The 20,660-nt window shown below is 42.2% G+C and overlaps 1 protein-coding gene and 1 long non-coding RNA gene across 6 annotated transcripts in view; one reads left to right on the top strand and one right to left on the bottom strand.

The window, feature by feature from the left end:
• The window catches only part of NSD2 (nuclear receptor binding SET domain protein 2), a 104,536-nt gene that overhangs the window by 6,675 nt on the left and 77,201 nt on the right, over positions 1–20,660 (top strand). Inside the window, exon 1 of one of the 3 annotated variants that reach the window (XM_072861962.1) lies at positions 18,935–19,231. The exons of 1 other annotated variant lie outside the window; for it this stretch is intronic. The gene's annotated coding sequence lies outside the window, so the exon portion shown is untranslated. Of the gene's footprint in view, positions 1–18,934; positions 19,232–20,660 lie in introns of those variants that run through there. One more of the 3 variants, XM_072861959.1, reaches the window with a different exon arrangement.
• On the bottom strand, positions 8,451–20,423 carry LOC140651877 (uncharacterized). 3 transcript variants are annotated; one of them, XR_012042563.1, is made up of 3 exons: positions 20,300–20,423; positions 15,100–15,232; positions 8,451–9,794 (listed from the first exon to the last, which is right to left on the bottom strand). It is a non-coding gene; the product is annotated as an uncharacterized lncRNA (long non-coding RNA). The 3 variants fall into 3 exon arrangements; XR_012042562.1 differs by lacking the exon at positions 20,300–20,423 and adding an exon at positions 19,574–19,633; XR_012042561.1 differs by lacking the exon at positions 20,300–20,423 and adding an exon at positions 18,619–18,854.

Raw genomic sequence — 20,660 nt, forward strand, 5'->3', positions numbered from 1 at the left:
CTCTGTTGACAACACTTTGTTTGGACTGATTTGTAGGTATATGAGAATCTTGAGGGGAAATACCTGGTAAAATGTGATGTGAAGCTATAGAAAAATAACAAAGAGCCATCAACACAAGTACATCCCAGTGGTGCTTTGCCAGTATCCTGCCTTTTTCTTATGCAGCTGAATTTCAGGCATCAGAAACAGAAGACGCTTTGTCTGGGCTTTCCCATGTAATCAGCAACCTCTCTCCTGCCTGTCTTAGGCCTCTATTCACTTTATTACTATTATAGTATCCCCTAGAGACAGACTTAGGAGGCATTCACCCCCAAACGTCCTGTTACCTTAAAGCGATTAGTTATTTTCTCAGTAATGCATTACATGCTTTAATCCTGGTTATGTGATTGTATAAAGTGTGGTAGCAAGTTATATGCGTATATAAGAAAATACAAAGTTGGCATAAAAGAGTTTTACTGTTGGATTTTATCAGTATCCAGGGGAAGTAAAGTCCCCCAAACCAGGTGCTCTCCTCTGAAAGCAACTTCAAGAGGGGACTTTGTGTACAAACTGAAGCCTTAGCTGGAGGTTGCAAATATCTAGCAGTTCATCAGCTGGACAGAGTGAGAGGAACTCATTGGGACTAATCTGAGCAACAGGTAAAAGCCATCTAGACTGCTCATCAGTCAGGGTGACAAGCCCCACGCTCATTCCAGTAAGACATATATCAATCATTTTCTTTTTTAATCACTAATCCAACAGCTGAAAGAGGAAATACACCCAACAGACGTGAACAAAAAGACTCCATTCCCCCTTGGCTCAGCCAGCAGTGCTTTCCTGTCGTGCCAAGGGAACAACCTCCTCCCCTTTCCGAGGCCTCTCCTCCCAAGGAACAGACATCTAACTCTCCCTGAGCGGGGAGCCTCTTTCAGCGTGCCAGCTGGGAATCAGGGCCCTGGGCTCATTCCCAGCACCTGTGCCTAGTTTTCTTACAGAGCACAGCCAGCTGCTCTTCCAGGTCCACAAATGTCCTGTATACCCTATTTCTTTTCATTTCTATGTATTGCTTTGGATAAGCAATGCAAGTGTGTTGCTTATATTTGGATTTTTACAAACACACTATTTTACATTCACCTTAACCTGGTTTGTGTTAAGGATCATATCAGTGTACTAACAAACAGAGCCATGCCATGTTTTCAGTAATCCTTAAACCAGGGTTGTTGAACCAGTAGTGTCCAGAACCCCTGTACTATTTTTGAGGGGGAATTTGAAGGTGAGCAGGATATGACCGCAGGCCACTTTGGAAACTAGTCACACGGAGTTTGGGAGGAAGAAGTGTTTTTGATGGCTGGTGTTTGTTAGCGAACTTTTCTGGCATTAAGCATGGTAGCAGAGAGTATAGTTGACCCTGAGGGTTCACAGGCATTAGATAATTGCTTTGGCTCTGACTTAGTTCACAGCATGTTAGACTAGTCATTTCTATCTGTGGCACCGGACTATCAACTGCAAACTTCCTGTGTGGAAATAATTATGCATCTTTTCCGAGTTTGCATTATGTACTTATTTATCCAACAGTTCTTATGCAGAGAGGCAAGGTTAGGGTTAAGAGGAGGCTGTTGTCACTGCTAATAGCTTGACTCTGAAAAGCCCTCATATCATTCAAAAATCCTCGTATAAACAGGAGCCAGACTGGTGCTTGCATTCTGTACTGCAACAGGAAGGGGATACACAGAGGTCTGGAAAATAATGAAGGTGGGAGGAAAGTGAATAGAAAATGGTTATTATCAATGCTTATAATACCATATTAATTCAGTCAGTTTATCAGGGAGCAGGGTTTAAAAAAGAACAGAAGGAAATACATTTTCATATGAACTCATTGCCACAGGATGTTCTAAAACCCCAAAATACAAATAAATAGGTTCAAAAAGAAAATAGACAAATTCAAGGGAGCTATGCTTAACGAAGTCTCTGACACATGCTCGTCTAGATGCAACATCTGGTTTGGAAGTTAGGAGTTCCCTAAACTACTGATTTTCAGAAGCAGGAATGACACAAGCAGGTAAGAACTCCTTTTTCTATGCCCTGTTTCCAATTCTAAGCATCCATTACTACTTCCCTTCTTGGTTTCCCTTGAGGAAAGGACATGCCTGAACCTGCTTTGAATTTTAAAAGCCTTCTCCATTCTGCAAATAGAGGTGAGAATAAGAGACCGTAAATGATTACCCATGGGCAGCTAATGAAAAACGTAGGATGCGAGTCCTAAATTGGAACCAAGGAGGTGTCTGAGGTGGGCCGAAGGGTCACTGTTGGTGGGTCTCAAGCCACTTGACTTGGCTCACCCCATGCTGGGGAGCTATGGCAGTTCAGTTAGTCCTAGACAAGCACAACGCTGTTTCTGCCATCCTTACAACTCCAGGTGTTGCTGTCACCAACAAAAGAACAAAGAGATTAACAGAGATGGGGATTTTTTTGAAGAAAAGTGTGATGAAAACCAGGTCAGAAAGGGAAAGGATTTCAGTCCAGTTGGTAACTTACACAGAACTTTGCAGCACGAAACTCTACCAGGGTAGGGAACCTGCATCTTCTTTGGCTTTCTTACCCCAGTGTTTCCTCTTTGGACTTCACAAAGTCCAACTTCTGCCATAATCCAGCTAGCAACAAGTTACAGTCTATCTCCCTCTAGTGGGTAATTACCCATGAAAGCCATGAGGAGATGTGCATTAAAAATGTGCCTTGCACTTACTTTCCATTATCTTCTTTCCTCAGTTTGCTTTCTTGTTCTTTCCTCTGTGATCTTTCTCACAAATACATTCAGTGTTTTCTTGATACCCTCTAAACATCATGTCTGCTCTTCCTCCATTCGTGTGCTATGTGAGGAGTTGGGCTGTTTGAGGGTTTTCTATTTGACTTTGATGTAAGTGGAAATGAAAGTAAAGACGCTGCCCAAGAATGAATTTAAAATGAAATATTCTAGACATTGGTGGTGTTTGCACAGAGGCACGTGTGCAACCCCCAGTACGCTGGAGATTTAGAAATCTGGGAAACATAAAACCCTAAGACCTACCCAAATTGGGTTCCTGAGGTTTGTAATTGATTTTTTCTATCTGGAGTCAGTCAAAAGAAATTTACAGTTGGGTTTTCTTATCCTTAAAGTTGATTTATTTGGGTGGAAAATTTTTGCATTCTGCTTAGTAGTTCGTTCGCTTTGCGTTTGTTGTTCCATTACCAAAAATATTAACAGTAAAATACATAAGCCAGCTGTGTTATATCTAAAGTTAGCTCTCTAACAGCAACAGTTAACTACCAAAGAGTATTCCCAGAGCAGAGCTGACATTAATTGAGAAAGATAGTGCTCTCAAATACGTCGAGACAAGATGCTATAGAAATTGATTTAACCAGACCATGCCTTTTTTCTATGGAACTGCATTTCTCTCCTTTGTAGAGCATATAGGCTAGATACCATTGCTGTTACTCCATTGAGATTAATGGAAATATATTAGGGAAGAATCTCAAAGGTGTTTCCTTTCTGATTACTCTGATTTTTTTGTCTGGTTAAGCACATTTCAAAAAACAAGATGAACAAGCCAATATTGTCCAAATGAAAAATGACAGCTCTGGTTGAAAAAAAGATTTTAGGTCAGGCTTTGATAATAATACATTTCTCGAGTGATAGTAGGCTTCGTATTAATCATTACCTGTTATCTTTCTGTTTAAAACTTCAAGTTATCTAAATAAACCAACAGGAAATACATTTTGGTCCAGTCCAAGTATTTTCTAGATTCCTTGAGGCGCTGATCTTTTTCTCCATTCACTGTGGTAATGGTGTTCCTCAAAAGTCACTAATTAGAATCCCAATAGAGTCTTTACTATGGCAAACTTAAGTATCACAAGGATAATGAATGAAATGAAGATAAACTGAAATTTAACTGAAACAAAGTAAGATCGTGGATTATTTGCTCAAAGCAAATTGTGCTCCTACTAACACCTATGCAATCCATATGTTTACATTATTTTGTGAAACAGCATCGTACAAAAATAATTTTGCTATATAGTATTATCAGGATTATCAACAGAGTCATTTTACTTACATGGGTAAAAAAATATTGTAGCTTTCGCTTCCTTTATAACTGAGATGTCAACATACCTAATTTCATTTCACTGTAATAATGATGAAATGAATTCCAATCCTTCTCCTATATCAGTAGCAACATATTTTTATTCAGCTGAGACATTTCATAAACCTGCTGAAGGTAAGAATTGCAGACAGTGCTGAGCCAGGATGTGAAGGCAGGGAGAAGGTATTGCAGAAGAAATTTATGGATTTTGTCTCCAGAGCTTTACATGCATTGATGTCCAGGAAAAAAGAATCCAGTGGCTATCAGCTTTCAAGACCAGCTTGTAGAGCTAACAGTAAGAGAATGTTCTCTTGCTTCCAAATTGAGTACATTTGTTCTACAATTTATTAAGACACTGTAAACAAGAAACTTACAGTGCCACATCCTGTTCTTTATTTAGGTTGGATGAGGGCTTCGTTTGGCATTACAGAAACTAGAAGTGCACTGGGCTAAACCAAAGGCCTGTGAGTCCCTTTATCCAATCTCTGGTCATAGTCAGAAACGAGTGCTTAGGGAAAGAGTATGAGAAATAGGGCAAGCATAGACTGTTGCTGCCATTAGCCTACTCTGCCTGCAGCAGTGACTGTTGTATTTCATCGCTGCTGATAAAGAAACACAGAAGGTAGTCTAGTGGTCTGAGCACAGAGCTGGGAGCTATGAATCTGCGTGTTTCAGTCTTGCCTCTGTCACCAAGGTTACTTGTATATTGCTGTGTCCCAGCTCACGTGCATGTGTGCTTGTGGCAAACCTGTCTTCAAGCCTCTGCACTGCAGAGGTATACGCAACCTACGCTTATGTACCCATGCTCGCATTCATGCTGTAGTTGGCCAGGTCTGGTATTATGGTTTGGAGAGATTTGTTCCTCCCTAATTAGCTGCTTAACATCTGTGATTGTTTCCTGAAGAGCTGCAGAGTATCCCGGTGCACTTCTTATTGTGCCCCTTTATCTCTCCCCATTCCTTCTGGTTCCTCTGTTTTTCACATGGTTATCATCACTGGTCTTTGTGGTCCTTGTGCTTTGTCTTAAGCTTGTCATCTCTCAGTTCTTACACTCCAGAACAGCAGGCTCAGTGCAGTGTAAAAACTCTGCAAATGTTTTCCCCAACTGTGTAGCTCAAGTCAAGGTCAATCTATCAGGTAGCATGGACTCTTTCAAATGTCCCAGCTGAAGCTGCTCATAAAAAGGTGATGCTGTTAGATTTCCAGTACAACCAGAAAGATAATGGTTAAGTCACCTCCTTAAAAATTCCTGTTAAAAATTTTGTTTAAAAACTATGCTCTACCTTGCTTCAGGACTGCAACTCCCAGCACCATGAGATCACTCTTTAACGGACCCTCAGAAAATGAATCCATCAGCTGCAGGCTCACTTCTGGTGAGCTCACAACTTCACCGTTGCTCCTGAAACTCTGCCACCTCCTCTGCAACTGTCTCGTCCAGTGCAACCATTGTTCACACCTCCATTGATCTACTGTCCTTCCAGAAACAAGACGTGGAGGACTGCAAGCTCCACACCCAGGGCACTGCTCAGAACATCATGATGCAGGCAGGTAGATGGGGAGTTGCCAGAATTCCTGTTTCCATCTTTAACCTTGCAATAGAGAGCCTTTACCAGTTTGATGCATTACTTGCCCTCCGCAGCCGTTGGGCATGTCCTCATTTCTGCAAGCTGATTCAAGCTGACTGGATCGAAGGGCAGATTTGAGGTATTTCTCCCCAAATCCTTACACCTCAGGTTGAGCAGAACCCTGGAGAGCTCCTCCTCCCTGCGGATCAGGGCAGGGGTGCACAGAAACTGGAGTAAGACACGTGCAAATCAGGGTTGAGTGGTAACCAAATATGTCTAACCCAGGGGGAAGCTGGTGGGAAGAGCTGAGTCAGTGAAAGGGAAGTAAGCGAGCAAACAGGCTGGCATATGCAGGCCCTGGTATATTGGCATGTCAGTGGAGGGCTGTGTATAGTAAATAAATGAATACAGGTACACACGTTTTAGCTATTTCCCCAGGGTAAAGTGAGTAGGAGTGTGTTGAAAGAGTAATATTTGCTTTATACTGTCCTGCGAGCACAGGTTCAATATATACATTAGGAAGTATTTATAGGTTGTATGTGTGAATGATCAAGGAATTTAGACAACAACCTGAATAATCAGCAGTATACACCAAATCCCATCAGTCTGATCCCAATCTTAAGTTCCTTATTTCTCAGGGTTATAATTTCACAAGCAATTAAAATGGCTACTTAGCTACGTTACGTTATTATAAGCAACATCACTTGTCAAGTATTTTAAGTATGAAAAGTGACGTTAATTGTTAGGCATTACTACCCAGGTAAAAATTACACCCCAGTGTTAAGAATGCACAACAATATACCATTAACTTGTTTAATGTAATAGCTTTGAAAGAGTGATATGTTTTTCTTTTATATTTCTACTACAAGACCTTTGTTATTACTTTGTTCATTAAAATTCTTTCTGCAATAAAGATTATTCAATGACTTTGCAAACCAACCTCATCCCTAGAATATTATAATTTGACAATTTCAAGGCTTTTCGACACAGACCCTTGCATATATGTCATATATCGCATTGCAGATTTCATCCAATAGCAGAAAATGTACTCTGAATGCAATATCATCTTATCAGTATTCTAGCACCATAAGCTTTCTCACTGCAAGCAGGGTGCTGTTCATTACAATGAAACTGAAAATGGAATAACTGAAGGATTGATTTATATGACCTTCACTCAGGAATGTTCTAATTCTGACATAATCTCTCTGACTGAAATCCTAAACACTGTATAATTTTGATTTATTACCCTTAAAAGAAGGAGCTTAGATCTATAGATCAACAGAATACCTAGCATGAAAGAGAGTGGTGCAACAGCTCAGGAAGACTGCAAGAAAATGCAGTGATCATGTGACTTTACTCCAAACATTGTCTCATCCAGCAAATCCAAAAACGGGGCTGAAAGCAAGTGGGAAAACATTATGCGGATGTTTTCACAAATCCACTCCGTCACTTAGAAATCTCTCTTGATTATATACATTTTTATAGCAAAGATAAGGCATGTTAATAAGTTAAAGCAATCTGTTTACTAGAAGTTGCAGGAAGTCTTTGTTAAAACAGCTAATTTATGGCAAAACAGGGCCAGAGCTCGATTCCCAATACACTACACAAAAGGCTGCTTTACTAGGCAGCTCTGTTTCCTCCCGCACCAGCAGTATAACCTATTTATGCTATTCTGTCCTAACACCCGCTTGTCACAGGGGCCTGGGGAAGGCTTATCTATGGTGCGAGGGTCTCTTGGACCTGTCTCTGACTGCTAGCAGGTGAAAGCTAGAGCAGCCCTACAGTGTGCTGCTTAAAAATCATAGCTGATGTCTTTAAAGCAAAGTAGCTGGATCTAAATCAAGTAGAATCTTATTGAATTGAAAGGTGAATCAGGTTGGTTGTGTTACTACTTGGATGTTTTTGGTGAGGTAAAGAGCGCAGTTTGAAGAAAGGACAGACAGATACAAACTATTCACAACAAACTGGTTGATAAATGTACATTAAAAGCCCAATGAACACAGTTTTAATACCTTCCAGAATTGAAATCAACAGGTCATCTAATTTTAAGCGGACTAAGAAACAGAAATCTGCCCCCCACCCGTGCCTTTTTTCTGTTCTTAGTGTTGGGTGAAATGAAGCTTGCCTCCTTCCCTCCCACACACTCAGCTCCCAGTTGCCACTTAGCCACTTCCCAGTCCTGCTTTGGACAAATCTTTATCTTACCGCCCTTCTCTTGGAAATCCTTCTTCTCTAGAGCACTTAACATCCTCCTCTTTCACAAAATCCACCTTTTACAAGTGGTACCTAATCAATCTTACTTTATCCTAGCTGGAAAATGGAGGGTGTTATTTTAGAAAAAATATTCTTTTTATTCAGTGCATTTTGTGGCTGGCATGAATACTTTGTTTAATTCTAGCAGATGGTAGTCTTCTCTATGCAGGAACATTTGTCTGCTTCACTGTATTGCACAATGCTAGTCCAAGCATATTATTCTCACCTATGAATGGGCCTGTTCCTTATTACTCCCAAAGATCAAACATTACACAATTCCTCCAGTATTTTTCATTTACAGACAGTCTGAGCTACAGCTACTGCAGCCACTGTAAAAGCACTATAGCCTCAGAGAGATTATTCCTTCCTTCCTGAATATGATAGAGTGGATATACCAGGAACTAAATTTGTGCTTAGGGCATAGCAGGAAGTGCCTGATTCTTTTTATGTATTTGTAGAAAGGAAAAAGGAAAGAAAAAATAAAACAAACCAAAAAGAACTTGGGTGGAATCAAATTTAGGACATTTATTCCCTCAGCTATATGGACACAGTTTTCAAGAGTAATAAAATAAATTATTTATATCAAAAACTGTTTTCTACTAGAATGATATAAAGGCCTGTAAGCAGTGGACAAAAGAGAAAAAAACAGTGCATATTATTTTTACAGTCAATTAGCACCATAATCATATATGGTGCATATCAACATATAGGAACCCAATACAGACAATATTTGATTCTTTGGACTAGAAAACTTAATGTAAAGCCCAGTTCTGCAAACCAATCCTGGCATGCTTGATTTTCAGCATGAGCTGTTTATTGAATTCTCAAATGAATGTATTTATCGGTAGGAAAATCAAAACAGCAGAGGAAGTAATATAGTCTTAGATTTCCCAATGGTGAATTCATTAGCGGAGTCAATTCTGGTCTCAGCCTGGCATCTTATCCACCAGACGACACTCGCTTTCCAGCATAATGACAGATGATCGTAAAAGCTTAACCGTGTTTTGCTACGCTGGTAAAGCAGATAGGGATGGGAGTGAAGAGCAGCATGGTATCATCTTCTTTGACCAATGGCAAACCATTAAGTATGAGAGATTAAGATCTAGACTTTATTAGGATGATTATCATTACCAACAACAACTATAAAAAGCTCTAAGTCAAATGGTTCTGACTCACTTGTTGAAGGGTACTAGCATCTGTGGAGGAAATTCTGGATATGGGCCGTCACCGGTGGCTAATCCCTCTGGAACAGGTGCACAGCAGTTTGCCAGTCCCACATCATAGCAGGGCTGGCAGCCAGGGGATCCAGCTCATAAAAGCGATGCCCATTTGGAAAAGAGGTGGAACAAAACAAGAAAGGGCACTGCCTGTCTTGGCATCTCTCCGGAGCGCCTTCCACTGGTAAAGTTTTGGTGGCTAGCACAATTTGGAAGCCTTTCTCCCCTCAGTGCACGTCAGTGGTAATACTCTACCCGTCCTGCCCCAGTATCAAGTTCTCCTGGGCCCCAGCAGCAGCTCTTGGGTGAAGTGCTTTTGCAGCCAGTATGTTTGTAATTGTAAATTCAACAGATTATCTAGAAACTGGTGACTGTTAATATTTAAAAATATCACTAGAATGCATAAGTAGCAGATCAGTCTAACCTGACTAAGGTCAAAGAACATTTATTGAGCCCTTTCAGGACAGAAGGCAGAAATATTGCAAAATTGACTTTCAAATGAATGAACAAGGAATACAGACTCAAAATCTTAACTCTGGCAGACTCTGAACCCGGTGTCATTTGATCTTCAGTAGCACTTACGTGTCTGAGTAGGTGACCTGAAGCAGAAGGAAACCTTTCTCAAAAATTATTGCTCTTGTTCAAATAGTCCAAACTGGTGGCTTCTGAATAAGAGAAAAACATTTTCTTACATTGTAATACAAATAAAATAATATGAGGTCTTTTCACTGATTCAGATACACCTATTAAAAATTACAGGTTATAGAGTTAGAGACGACCCTATTGTCAGACATGCACTAGACAGACTGAAAGACTTCTTGAAGGTTTTTTTTTTTTTTAATCTGAAATACAACATACCTTTCAACACAATATTTCTGCCCGATTAAAGTAATTCCATTGATGGAGAGTCTATCAGGCATAGTTTGATTATGATTACAATTTATTGTAAACTTATTGTATTCATAATTAATGTGAACTGTAAAAATATTAATACTAGTAATTATTAAACTTGAGAACAATGCAAAAAAAAAAAGATAAAGAAAAAAAAGGGAAATGAAGCCGATTAAATTTCTGGCGCCCATTGATTGCCAATAGCTGCTAGTGTTAAATTAAGAGGTTATTTTATTGTCCTCTGCAGCCAAGCTCAGCCATACTCCATTCAATAACCAACAATTTAGGTCTTTGAGTTAATAATAATTACAATAAAAGTATTCCCCACTTTCTGGCATGCCATGTTTATTTTAGGATATTAACACAGCAATCCAAATACAACACGTAAGACTCCCTCAGGGCTTTCTGTCTCACATCCCAGACCTTCTGTTTCTTTATAAGCTTTAACAGCCACAGTTATAAGAGATATAAATAGTCCGAAGCACAAGAGAATCTCTCTTCCCTGACAGAATCTTTATTTACAAGCTGTACAAACCTAAGCAGGTCAAATAGTCCCTTGCTGGCAGGTTAATAAGGCCCACCTGCCAAATAAACCCACCAGTGAACTCCACGGAGCCTACATAAATCCAAAAAGCTTGGACAAGAAAGATTGTCTCTCTAGGAATCATACTGAGACGGGATGCTTATAGTTCAAAAGGGGTTCATCCTTCAAACTCCAGAGTGCTCATCTACCTGGCACATACTCAGGAGTGTGCAAAAAGCTTGCAAAAACCATGGTTCTTACCTTCAGAAGACACCATTATTTAATGTTTATATTTCAACATTGCTTACAGGACACCTACATGCCAAGGGCTCCTGTACTGGTGCCATACAAACATGTAAGACTTTTAAGTCTCTGCCCTTGAGAGTTTTTAAAAGGCAAGTATAGTTGGGTCATAAATCAAATCTTTAAAATTATTTAAGACTTAACATACAATTAATTTGCCTACGATACCATGAAAGAGAAATTGAAGAATAGGATAACTGATTATTTAAGCTGACTTAGAAATTAATTCTCACAACCCACAGTACATTTTTAAATGAATATTGACCACTATCAAAGTGGAATTCTGTTCCAAGACCTGAGCTGTTCAAACACTACTCTTGGGTAAATGTTTCCCACTGAATCAATGACTTCTTTATGTTCTTTCCTGAATCAGCTAGGCCCAGCAACTGTCCCTGCATGGGCATATCCATAGACCTTTCAAGAGGCCTAGTCACTGTGTTTATATTGCATTGTAAAAAGCATCTCTGAAGCGTCCTTCAGATTTCTATTTGCTGTTCGTACAGTCAGTAGACTGGTACATTCTGAGAGCATGCCTCCTAATTTATTATACTTTTAGGATGGCATCAGGCAGATGAAGGCAGACAGCCATGCAGCAGTGGATCATAGCTGGGCAGCAGAAGCTCCCTAGCCCAAGACTCTGAAGCAGGAACTTGTGATCCATTCATGAAGGGAGTTAGTTTGCCTTCGCATGCTGGGCTGAGAACTGCAGCCATGCCCGAGCTGATTCACAAACAGATCATATGTCCCAGCCTCAGAAGTGGCAACAGCAATCAGGGAGGGCAGTATATGGCTGGAGAGGTAGTGTGTGTATGGAGGGCTGGGATCACAGGTCTAATTTTAACTAACCAGCAAAAGTCTGATGAAGGTCTTTAATGTATCGTGAGGGACATGTCCACAGCAGGCCTATAGGCTGTCTGCTGCCTACCTGTAAAAATCCTTTGGGGTAGGTTACAGGCAAATCAGGGAACACATAAAAAGGTATGCAGCTGTTCCTTCCTGCAGGTGTAGAGTGGGCTAGACCAGAGTCCCTGCAGGCACTGGGGATTACAGCTGTATTAAAACATACAGGATTGGGACTGCAAAGACACAACTCACGTACGTAACGCTAAGTACATATATTTGCCGGAGTGACTCCAAATATAAGTCAAATGTAACAGTTTTACAAGTGTACATGAAATAAGGAACACATGTAGAATGTGCATTTAAGATGGTATACTGTGGCAAAGCATTTAGTCGCACTTTGAAGGCCTCTATGTCAGATCACCAGAGGGAATGCTGGGTTTCGAGATTCGGGTATTTTAGGTGAGCTGCGTGCTAGGAGTGGTGTACTTTTAGTCAGATGCAAAAATACCTCTTCTAGCCCCTATAAAGGACTCCTGGGGTGAGACAGAAGTTGGGGCTTTGAGTCACAGATGAGACTTCTGAATGCCATTTTAAGTGCCTATTTCCTTGTTTGGACCAGTATAAACAGTTTATTCCTGCCTCAAAGAACCAGCTCAAACCCAGAAGATGCACGTAACCTCAGCCCTTCAGCAAATACTGCATGCCCAGTTGCTGTAGCAATTGCAAAAGCAGGAGTGTCCAACATATGGTGGCTTGTGTCCATGGGAATGATGCTATTATTAGTGCAATGGTCCTACAACCATGCCCAGCTTCAGTGTAAGACAATGTAGAGCAAGTGAATCTTCATGTAGGCTGTCTCCTACACACTGGGCAAGCCCAATACCTCTTCTCTGCTGAGTACATTCTTCATCTGAATCACAGTTTAGTTCAGCTGCTGTAAATGCAGCTGAGACAGTCCAATGTTTTTCTACTGTACTTAAACTGGATGCAGATTTGGCGCTGGAACCAGAACTGCCACAGTGGGATCACTCTTGCATATAGGGTTGAGCTGCTGACAGTGAACCGCAGTATAACTCCTGCAGGCAGCTCAGCAGCCACCTTTCACTCCCTGCTAGGGCTTGTTCACCAAGCAAGGGTGTCTCATAAAATGCCTGCACTGATTTGCAAAGTGTAAGCTCTGGCTCATTAACAATAACTGAAGCGAACAAATATAGCTTAGAGAAGCGCACATATCAAGCTCAAGAAGAGTGTAAGAACATGGCAAAATGTGCAAGAAACACATCCTACTCCTTTCAGTTTTCACAGCAAAAACAGCACAGGTGATAATTTAGCAGTTAGGCCTGCATTTGCAAACCTGCTCATCCTATGCCTCAAATCCAGTTGTTTCAGCCCTCATTTGTTCAGTACTTTTGCACGTAATCAACACCAATATAAAACAAGTGCTAGGCATCTTATATAAAGTCTACAAACAGTTCTCAAAATTAGTGGGTATTTCTGAAAACATCTGTCAATGAGCGTTTTTCTCAAGGCATATATACTGAGTAAATGGGATATCATCACAGCTACAATTTCTCAGTACAGGAAATTGCCAGCCACCAACATAATTAGAAACAGTTCATATGATCAAATTAATCATTCAAAAAAGAGCAATTACTGTTAACAGAATAATGGCATGCCTTAAAAAAGAATGAAATTAACCTTTAGGACGAACAGAGTTACCCTCACCATTCTGTACTGAGGCAGCAAAGATTAATATATGTGCAAAATAAAACACTGCATTAGCGTCTGCTGAAAACAGAAGTAGCATTATCTATCTGGCCTATTCAACCCTTAACAAACTTTATTCTTTGGCACTGGCATAGAGTGGAAATATCAATAGTCACTTCTATGCCAAAATGAAAAAAAACACAAAAACTTCAAGACTTCCATTGCTATATAACTTACCACATTGTGTTTATCACTGAACAATAATTACATGAAGATTAAGTATAAGTCAGTAATTTGAAATGCAGTAGAATTAACATTCAAACCTACATTATGGCTCCTCAAAAGCTAAGAGTTACAGAGTTAAGCTTTAGCCTTAACAAGCTAAGATCTAGAAATGCATACCAAACATATTGAAAAAAAGCTGTAGTTTTGCTCTGTAGTGCTAAGCATTAATTCTGATTATGAATGTATTTCTGTATTTATACTTCTAAATGAGATTAAATTTATGTTTATAAACACAGTAACATACTATGCTATCAATATATAGAAGAGTTAATGTATTTTGAATCCTCAAGCTGTGTGTTTCTACACAGATGAGATTTATTTTATTCTGAATGTCAGCAATGTTTAAATTAAGTCATTCTGATGTTGAAGATAATTAGAGACATATAACTTCTACAGATAAATTTATTAGGGCACTGAAGTTACTTATACCAGCCTGGAGCATGTTAGCTGCTTAGAACTGGTATACAGCTGTTTTTTATCATGCCAACACTGGAAAACAGCAGGGACATGCTCATCAGTTTTCCTTTCTCCTGGCCTCTGCCTTCCCCTGAAGACGTACCCCACTCCCTCATGTCTTCAACTTTCATCTGCCTTTTGCTCCCTCAATGATACTTCCTTTCCTTCTGCTCAGCACAAATGATGCAACCAGAAATAGGTATTTGCGAGAAAAGTGACATCACTCCATTCTTTTCCTAACTGAAAATGTATCTGGTAAACAGACTGGTATATAACTCATAGCATGAAGAAGGTTCACATTTAACTGTGTATTTTCATCAGGTTATAATTTCTTACTCTAAACAGTATTTAAGCTATAAGCTATAGTTGCACTTAAGATGTCTCTCATTTGGACAGAGACTAATTCTATTTGAAATTCTCTAAGCAGCTTATTTTCTTTTTCCCAAAGAATCAACTTCCAATTAAAAAATACTATTACTCCATTTTTATATGAGATAGACAAAACATACAAAAAATCTGAAAAGCCTGTACCTTCTCATTTTCAAGTTAGTTTAAAAACAAGTCTAATACGCAATGTTGAATTTTTTAAATAACCATTTTCAATTAACTTTCAAATTAATTAGCAAATGTATGTGTAGGTTCTCAAGAACACATTTAGTACTATAATTTTAGGATGAGCATGCTACATTTAATATAAAATATTTTGAAACGCTGATTTAAGTTTTATACTTCATTCTTTCTTAATTCTACATCAGCAGCTTGCTGTCTCCATATTAAACAGCATGCAATATGTTGCATAGCCAAAGACATAAATGCATACATTCTGATAAAGATTTTTTCTTAACAGTCGTGATGACACACGGACAGACACGCTGAAGGATCAGTGGCTCTGTCTAGCTATACCTAACATAGCTAAGGATAGGTTCAGACAGGGTGCAGGCAGGTTGGAAACGATTACTCACTGTTAATCTGAAGGAAAAACATGGACTGCTGGCCAAAGTCAGTGCTCAGGTGATGGGTTGCCAGCTGACAGCATGAAAGAGAGAGTAATAGTGATACGAGGGACAATGCTGGGAAGGCATGTCTGCATCAGTGCTACAACAAAACAGGACAATGGGCAGCATTAACTTTTCCAGTGTATTCACATTTTGAAGTAGAGCTACAATGTCTTCAGTATTTAGCCCTAATAGGTGGAAAAGTCTGTGAAACAAGAAAAACCTACATTTGTAGATTCTGTATGACCTAGTACAGTCCTTATCTCATTAAACACCTGAAGTACAATAAACACTGTGGACATCCTGTGCTGCTGTACTAACTAACTTGGGAATATCTGATTAACTCATCGACTGCGGTCACGTAACTTCAGTTTAACGCTACTTATAGTTATGTTTACATTGCCACCAAGATGATCTGCATTCAGGAAGATATTTACTAAACAGATGATTATATAAAATCCTGAAACAAAAATAAAAGGGGATACAAGAAAGGAATTCAGAAAGCAATCAATCCTTATGATCTGTACAGGAGAGAAATGTAAACATGAAGCTCCTGCCACAAAGATCTACAATGAGATTAAACGTGCTTGCTAACTGCACCGTCATTACGAGTGGCCTTTGCCAGGAGAAAGGCAAAGCTTTAGCACAGGGACTGCTAATCTGCATTATTTCTAATAGCAAGAAGTACCCCAAAATGTGCCCCATCCCCTTGTTAACAGGGCTGACCAACCTCTCAGGAGAGAGAGTTCTGCACTGTTGCACGGAGTAGTGCCACACACATAGAATTTGTTTCTGAGCTCTGCCTAACGCAGTGAAACTACAGCAACTGCAATGTAGGCCTTAGCTTTTCTGGTACTGCCTGTCCCTGTGGTGGCAACAAAAAAATCTTCCTTCAGCTTCAGAATTTCAGCATATCCTAACATATGCCTAAGGTCAGGGGCACTGACTACCATTATTGCTGAATAAATGATCTTGAAAAAGTGTTTAAATTGTAAATTATCTTTCGGCCTAGTAACTAATTGATAACCTCTAAAATATTTAAATATTTCTAGAACAATATGCAACTGCTACATTTATTTAAATTCCTTTATTGAGTTGAACAGACGGATATTGATCTTGATACTATTTCTTAACATAATATATCCATAAAAGTTGAAAGTAGGGAGCAATAACATTTTAGATACCAAATGAAACAAGAGTCATTAATAAATGAATACTATTATCTGCTCTAGTTGTACGTCTTTCGGTTTCAATGACCTGGAAACATCAAACTGTTAAAAAATATTGGCTAATTCAAATTCACAAGAAAATGGAATGAAAGAGAATAAAACCTCCAAGAGGTTCAGTCTGGAAATTTGCAACTACTAGAAACAGCTTAGAGGACATTTACTTCAATGCTTCCAAAGCCATCACTCAAGTGTAACGCAGTGTGCCTGTTATTTGTCAGCACAAGCTCATTCTGCACTGCATGTGCATTTACACCATCAGAAGTTACAACTTTTTTGAAGTCAGTTTTCAGAAGTGTAATACAACTATATGAACTTTCAAAGAATCAGCCTCTTTGTGTACTGCAGTGGAAAAATTGAGATTTTTATTATCATGATATGAGCTCAAGAAAACAGACAATTGTTTTTGAAATTAAAAAACCTGCACATGCAGTTTCTGTTTAAAAAGGTCGTGACATTGGAGAAGTTTGCACCAGTGTCTATGTACAGTATAAACTGGTGCTATTCCAGTTAAAGGTGTTAGCTCCCAGCATAAGCTTTCCTGGAAATTTGCATGGTGGCTCTATCAGGAGGTAATTACATGGTTGCAAATCTTAGTAGCATAGACAAGGCCAGTGATCTATAGGAGCTGAAAGGACTAAGGAAGATTTGTTGTCACCTTGACCATGATAGGAAAATCCTTCCACTTAAATCTTAAACAACTGACATAGAAGGCAAACATGAGAACTGCATTATCTGGAGGATCTTATGCATTAGTAATAAGTACAGAATAAAAATCTGTTTCTCTTTTATAAGTCATACATAGAGATGGATATATATCATTGAGCCTGAACACAGAATTTATTCCCAAGAGAAGGCAGATAACGCATTTGTAGCATGCCAATTATTGATAACTAACCTGGTTTCTTATGCAAGTTGGTTTTTTTTTTTTTTTTTTGGGGGGGGGGGGGGGGAGAACAGCAAGCACCTCTGAAAACATGCCATGCTTTGTACTTTTAATATGTTAGCATTATTGTTCAGCTATGGAAGAAAAGCACACCTGTATATGCACTTATGTAGCAAAACAACGGGATTCACATATTTGTACTTCTATTTATTTGTAGTGATAATGGTGCTTCTATTTTAATTAGAAAACATCTTTTTTTTTCTCTGTAAATGCATATAACTGAACTTCAGAAAGGAAGCTGGAAGATAAAATTGTCATGACTCAATTCAAATTAGCTATTTTAAAATGTGATGGTACTTTCTCTTTAATGCTGTAAATACTGACATTCAGAAGCTAAATCTTGTTTGTCTAACACCTTAAAGATAGTGTATTTTTTTACAGAAAGGCTGTAAAAAAAGTTAAGGTACCTTTATCACTACAGATTTCCTTCAGCCACCTTGAGATTAAAGTTTTAATCAGCCAATGATTAAATTTTTCATTACTAAGTAATTTAACACTAAGTTTACACTGTTCAACTGTTAACTGCCATGCAAAGAAAGGTGCACCCACCATTAAACACATACGTGAAAACATCGACAAACTTTAACATATAAAAGTAAATTAAGGATTCCGTAAAAAAAAATCTGAGCCTTTCTGTAACAGATGGCATAATTTCACCACTATCCGGAAAGTATGATGCTGGTGTGTTCCCCTCCTCCATTATCATCTGTTTACCTTTCACAGGAGTTGCGTTAGGCCCTTAGCTACCAGGTTAATACAGTATCCATAGCACCGAGAAACTATATTCTCGGCCTTGTACAGAAAACACAGGTTCTCAGTGCTCCACGAATCCTTTATCAAACCATCGAAAGCTTGAAAAAGTTGGCCATTACCTGCTTTACATTATCTGGTGTGATGGCTCATGAGAATATTTGTTCCTATCGTAACATGACAGCTATTTAACGATTTGGCCTCAAAAAATAGCTGTGCTTTCAATTGGCAAATTGCAAGCACATGTACTTATTTTGATGCAAGCTTTAAAAAAAAATAAACCAGGCCATACTGCCAGAAGAGACAGCCCGGGTAATTTGCAGCCAGGCACACTTGGGTTCTTACAACTACCCGACAACCTCAAAATTGTGTGCAGTTGTACGGAAAGTCAAAACATTTGGCTTAAATCAGGATTTTCAGAGAGCACACGTGTACGGTCACTGAGGCCAGCGGGTGAGGAGGGCACGTTCACCAGGCAGTGCGGCCCATGGCGAGCGTCCCTGTGCCAAGGGGGAGATAAATAATAACATAAAAAAATTTTAAAAATAAGTGTTTTCCACCGACCTCTGCGGGGCGGGCGGGCCCTCGACGCGCTCTCGCCCACCTGGGGACACCGCCGCGGCGAGCCAGGCCCCCCCTGAGCGGGCCGGGCCCCACGCAGCTCCCGCCTTCGGCCCCACCTCGCCCCGCGGCCTTCCCTCCCCTGGCACCCCGCCCGCCCTCCTCTTCCTCCCCGCCGGCGGCGGCCCTGTCAGGGCGGGCGGACGGCCCTCGGCGCGCGCCGGGCCCGCGGCCGGCTGCGCTGGCGGCCCCGCTCCCGCCGTCCGCGCGCGCTCGCCGGCGGCGCTGCTGGCGCTGCGGCTGGCGCTGCTCCCGGCCGCCGCCGGGCCGCTGGGCCGCGCGTGCGGGCGGCTCCGTGCGGGGGGATTTGAAACAGCCGCTCCAGGGGCAGCGCAGCGGCGGCGCCCAATCAGCGGCCCGGATTTTTCGCGCTGGTTCTGGCCGGAGGAGGGGGCGGGGCCGCCGCGCAGGATCGCCGGAGCCGCCGCCGTTGCCGCCGCCGCTGTTGCCGTGTCGCCTCAGCTCCCGTCGCTGCCGCCGCTCCCCGGCACTGAGCTACCGCTACCGCCGCCGCCTCCGCCCGGCTCTCGGGGGAGAAGGATGCGCTAGGGCACAGGTCAGTAGGCCGGGAGCGTGGCTGGCTCTCTCCCCCCCCACCCCCGCCTCCCCGGGGAAGGGAGGAGGCACCCGGGGCACGTTCCCGCAGGCCCCGGGCGGGAGGCGGGAGCGGCGGCGGCGAGACTCCCTCGCCCGCGGGGATGCTGCCGCCCGGCCCCGCGCCTCGCCGCGGTCACCGGGAGCGCCCTCCCGGGCTGGGACCGCGGGCCCTGCCCGGCAAAGCGCTGTGGAGGGCGGCGTGGGGGCCGGGGGTCCCGTCGCGGGGCATCCGCTCCCCCCGCTCTGGCCCTTCCCCCGGGCGCTCCCCCCTCCGCCGGGGATCCGCTCCCCTCAAACTTACCGTCGGCGCCCCGCCGTCTCCATCGCCCGCCCCTGCCCGGGCAGCCCGCAGCTCCCGTTTCCCCCTTCCCCGGAGGAGGGTTTTTTTGTTCGCTCCCCCCATCTCTCCTTCCCTCCCTCCCCTCGCGCCCCCCCCCCCCCGCTACCTGGCCCTCGCTGAGGGGCCGCGGGTCCCCGGCGCCCCCGCCCGCCCCTCGCCCCCCGGAGGCTGCCGCAGGATTTCTGCTGTTGGCTGGGCCTGACTCTTGGGTGGCGGAGGAGCGGAAAGGAGCGATGCCGAGCCGGAGTCCCGGCTGTTGCAGCTTCATCCTTTCCCCCCCTGCCCTCCTCCTCCTCCTCCTCCGCGCTGCGGGAGGTCGGGGGCAGCATAAAGGGGTAAGGGAGAGGTGCCCACCCGTTCCACCTCCCTCCCCCGGGGAGGGGGGGATCAATCAGTGCAAATCAGAAAGAAAACCGGAGGGGGGGGGGTGTGGAGAACCGATGGGAAGGAAAAAAAAAGCCTCCTCCAGGGTTTAAACCGCCTCCTTAAGAGGTGGGGTGGCTGCAAATGTCCCCCCCGTGGCGGTGAGGCTGTGGGTAGGTGGAGGCTGCTGCTGCCCCTTCCCTCCGGGTAGGACTGGGATTGTACGGCAGTAGGAGTGAATGTAACTCTGGAAATGTATGGAGGGGGAAGCCATGTTTGATTTATTCCTCCACTAAACACTGGTGTGATGATCCTTCTACTTACACCCTTCTGCAGTCCATCCTGGACCTGTATGGGAGGAGAGCCTTGTTAGGAAAACGGAAAGAAAACATTCCTGCGAAGGCATACGGGCTCGTTGGCTCAATCTTCATTAAGTATAAGAGGATAGGGCTCTTGTAACTTGAATTGATATTTGTGTGGTAAAAGAGCCTGGGGAACTTGTATTCCCAAGGCCATAGTTACAGCTCATCCGCTGTGGCTTTACCGCTCTGGGGGTGGAGAAGGGAATTTGCCACACTTCTTGAACATATTTATACTTGCTTTTTGGTTTTGTTTTTTTTTAAATATGTCGGCTGAAAGGAGGAGTAAATACTAGTAGACGTACAGAGACAGTAAACACTGTATT

This window comes from Ciconia boyciana, chromosome 5, assembly GCF_034638445.1.
Source record: "Ciconia boyciana chromosome 5, ASM3463844v1, whole genome shotgun sequence".
Classification (NCBI taxonomy): domain Eukaryota; kingdom Metazoa; phylum Chordata; class Aves; order Ciconiiformes; family Ciconiidae; genus Ciconia; species Ciconia boyciana.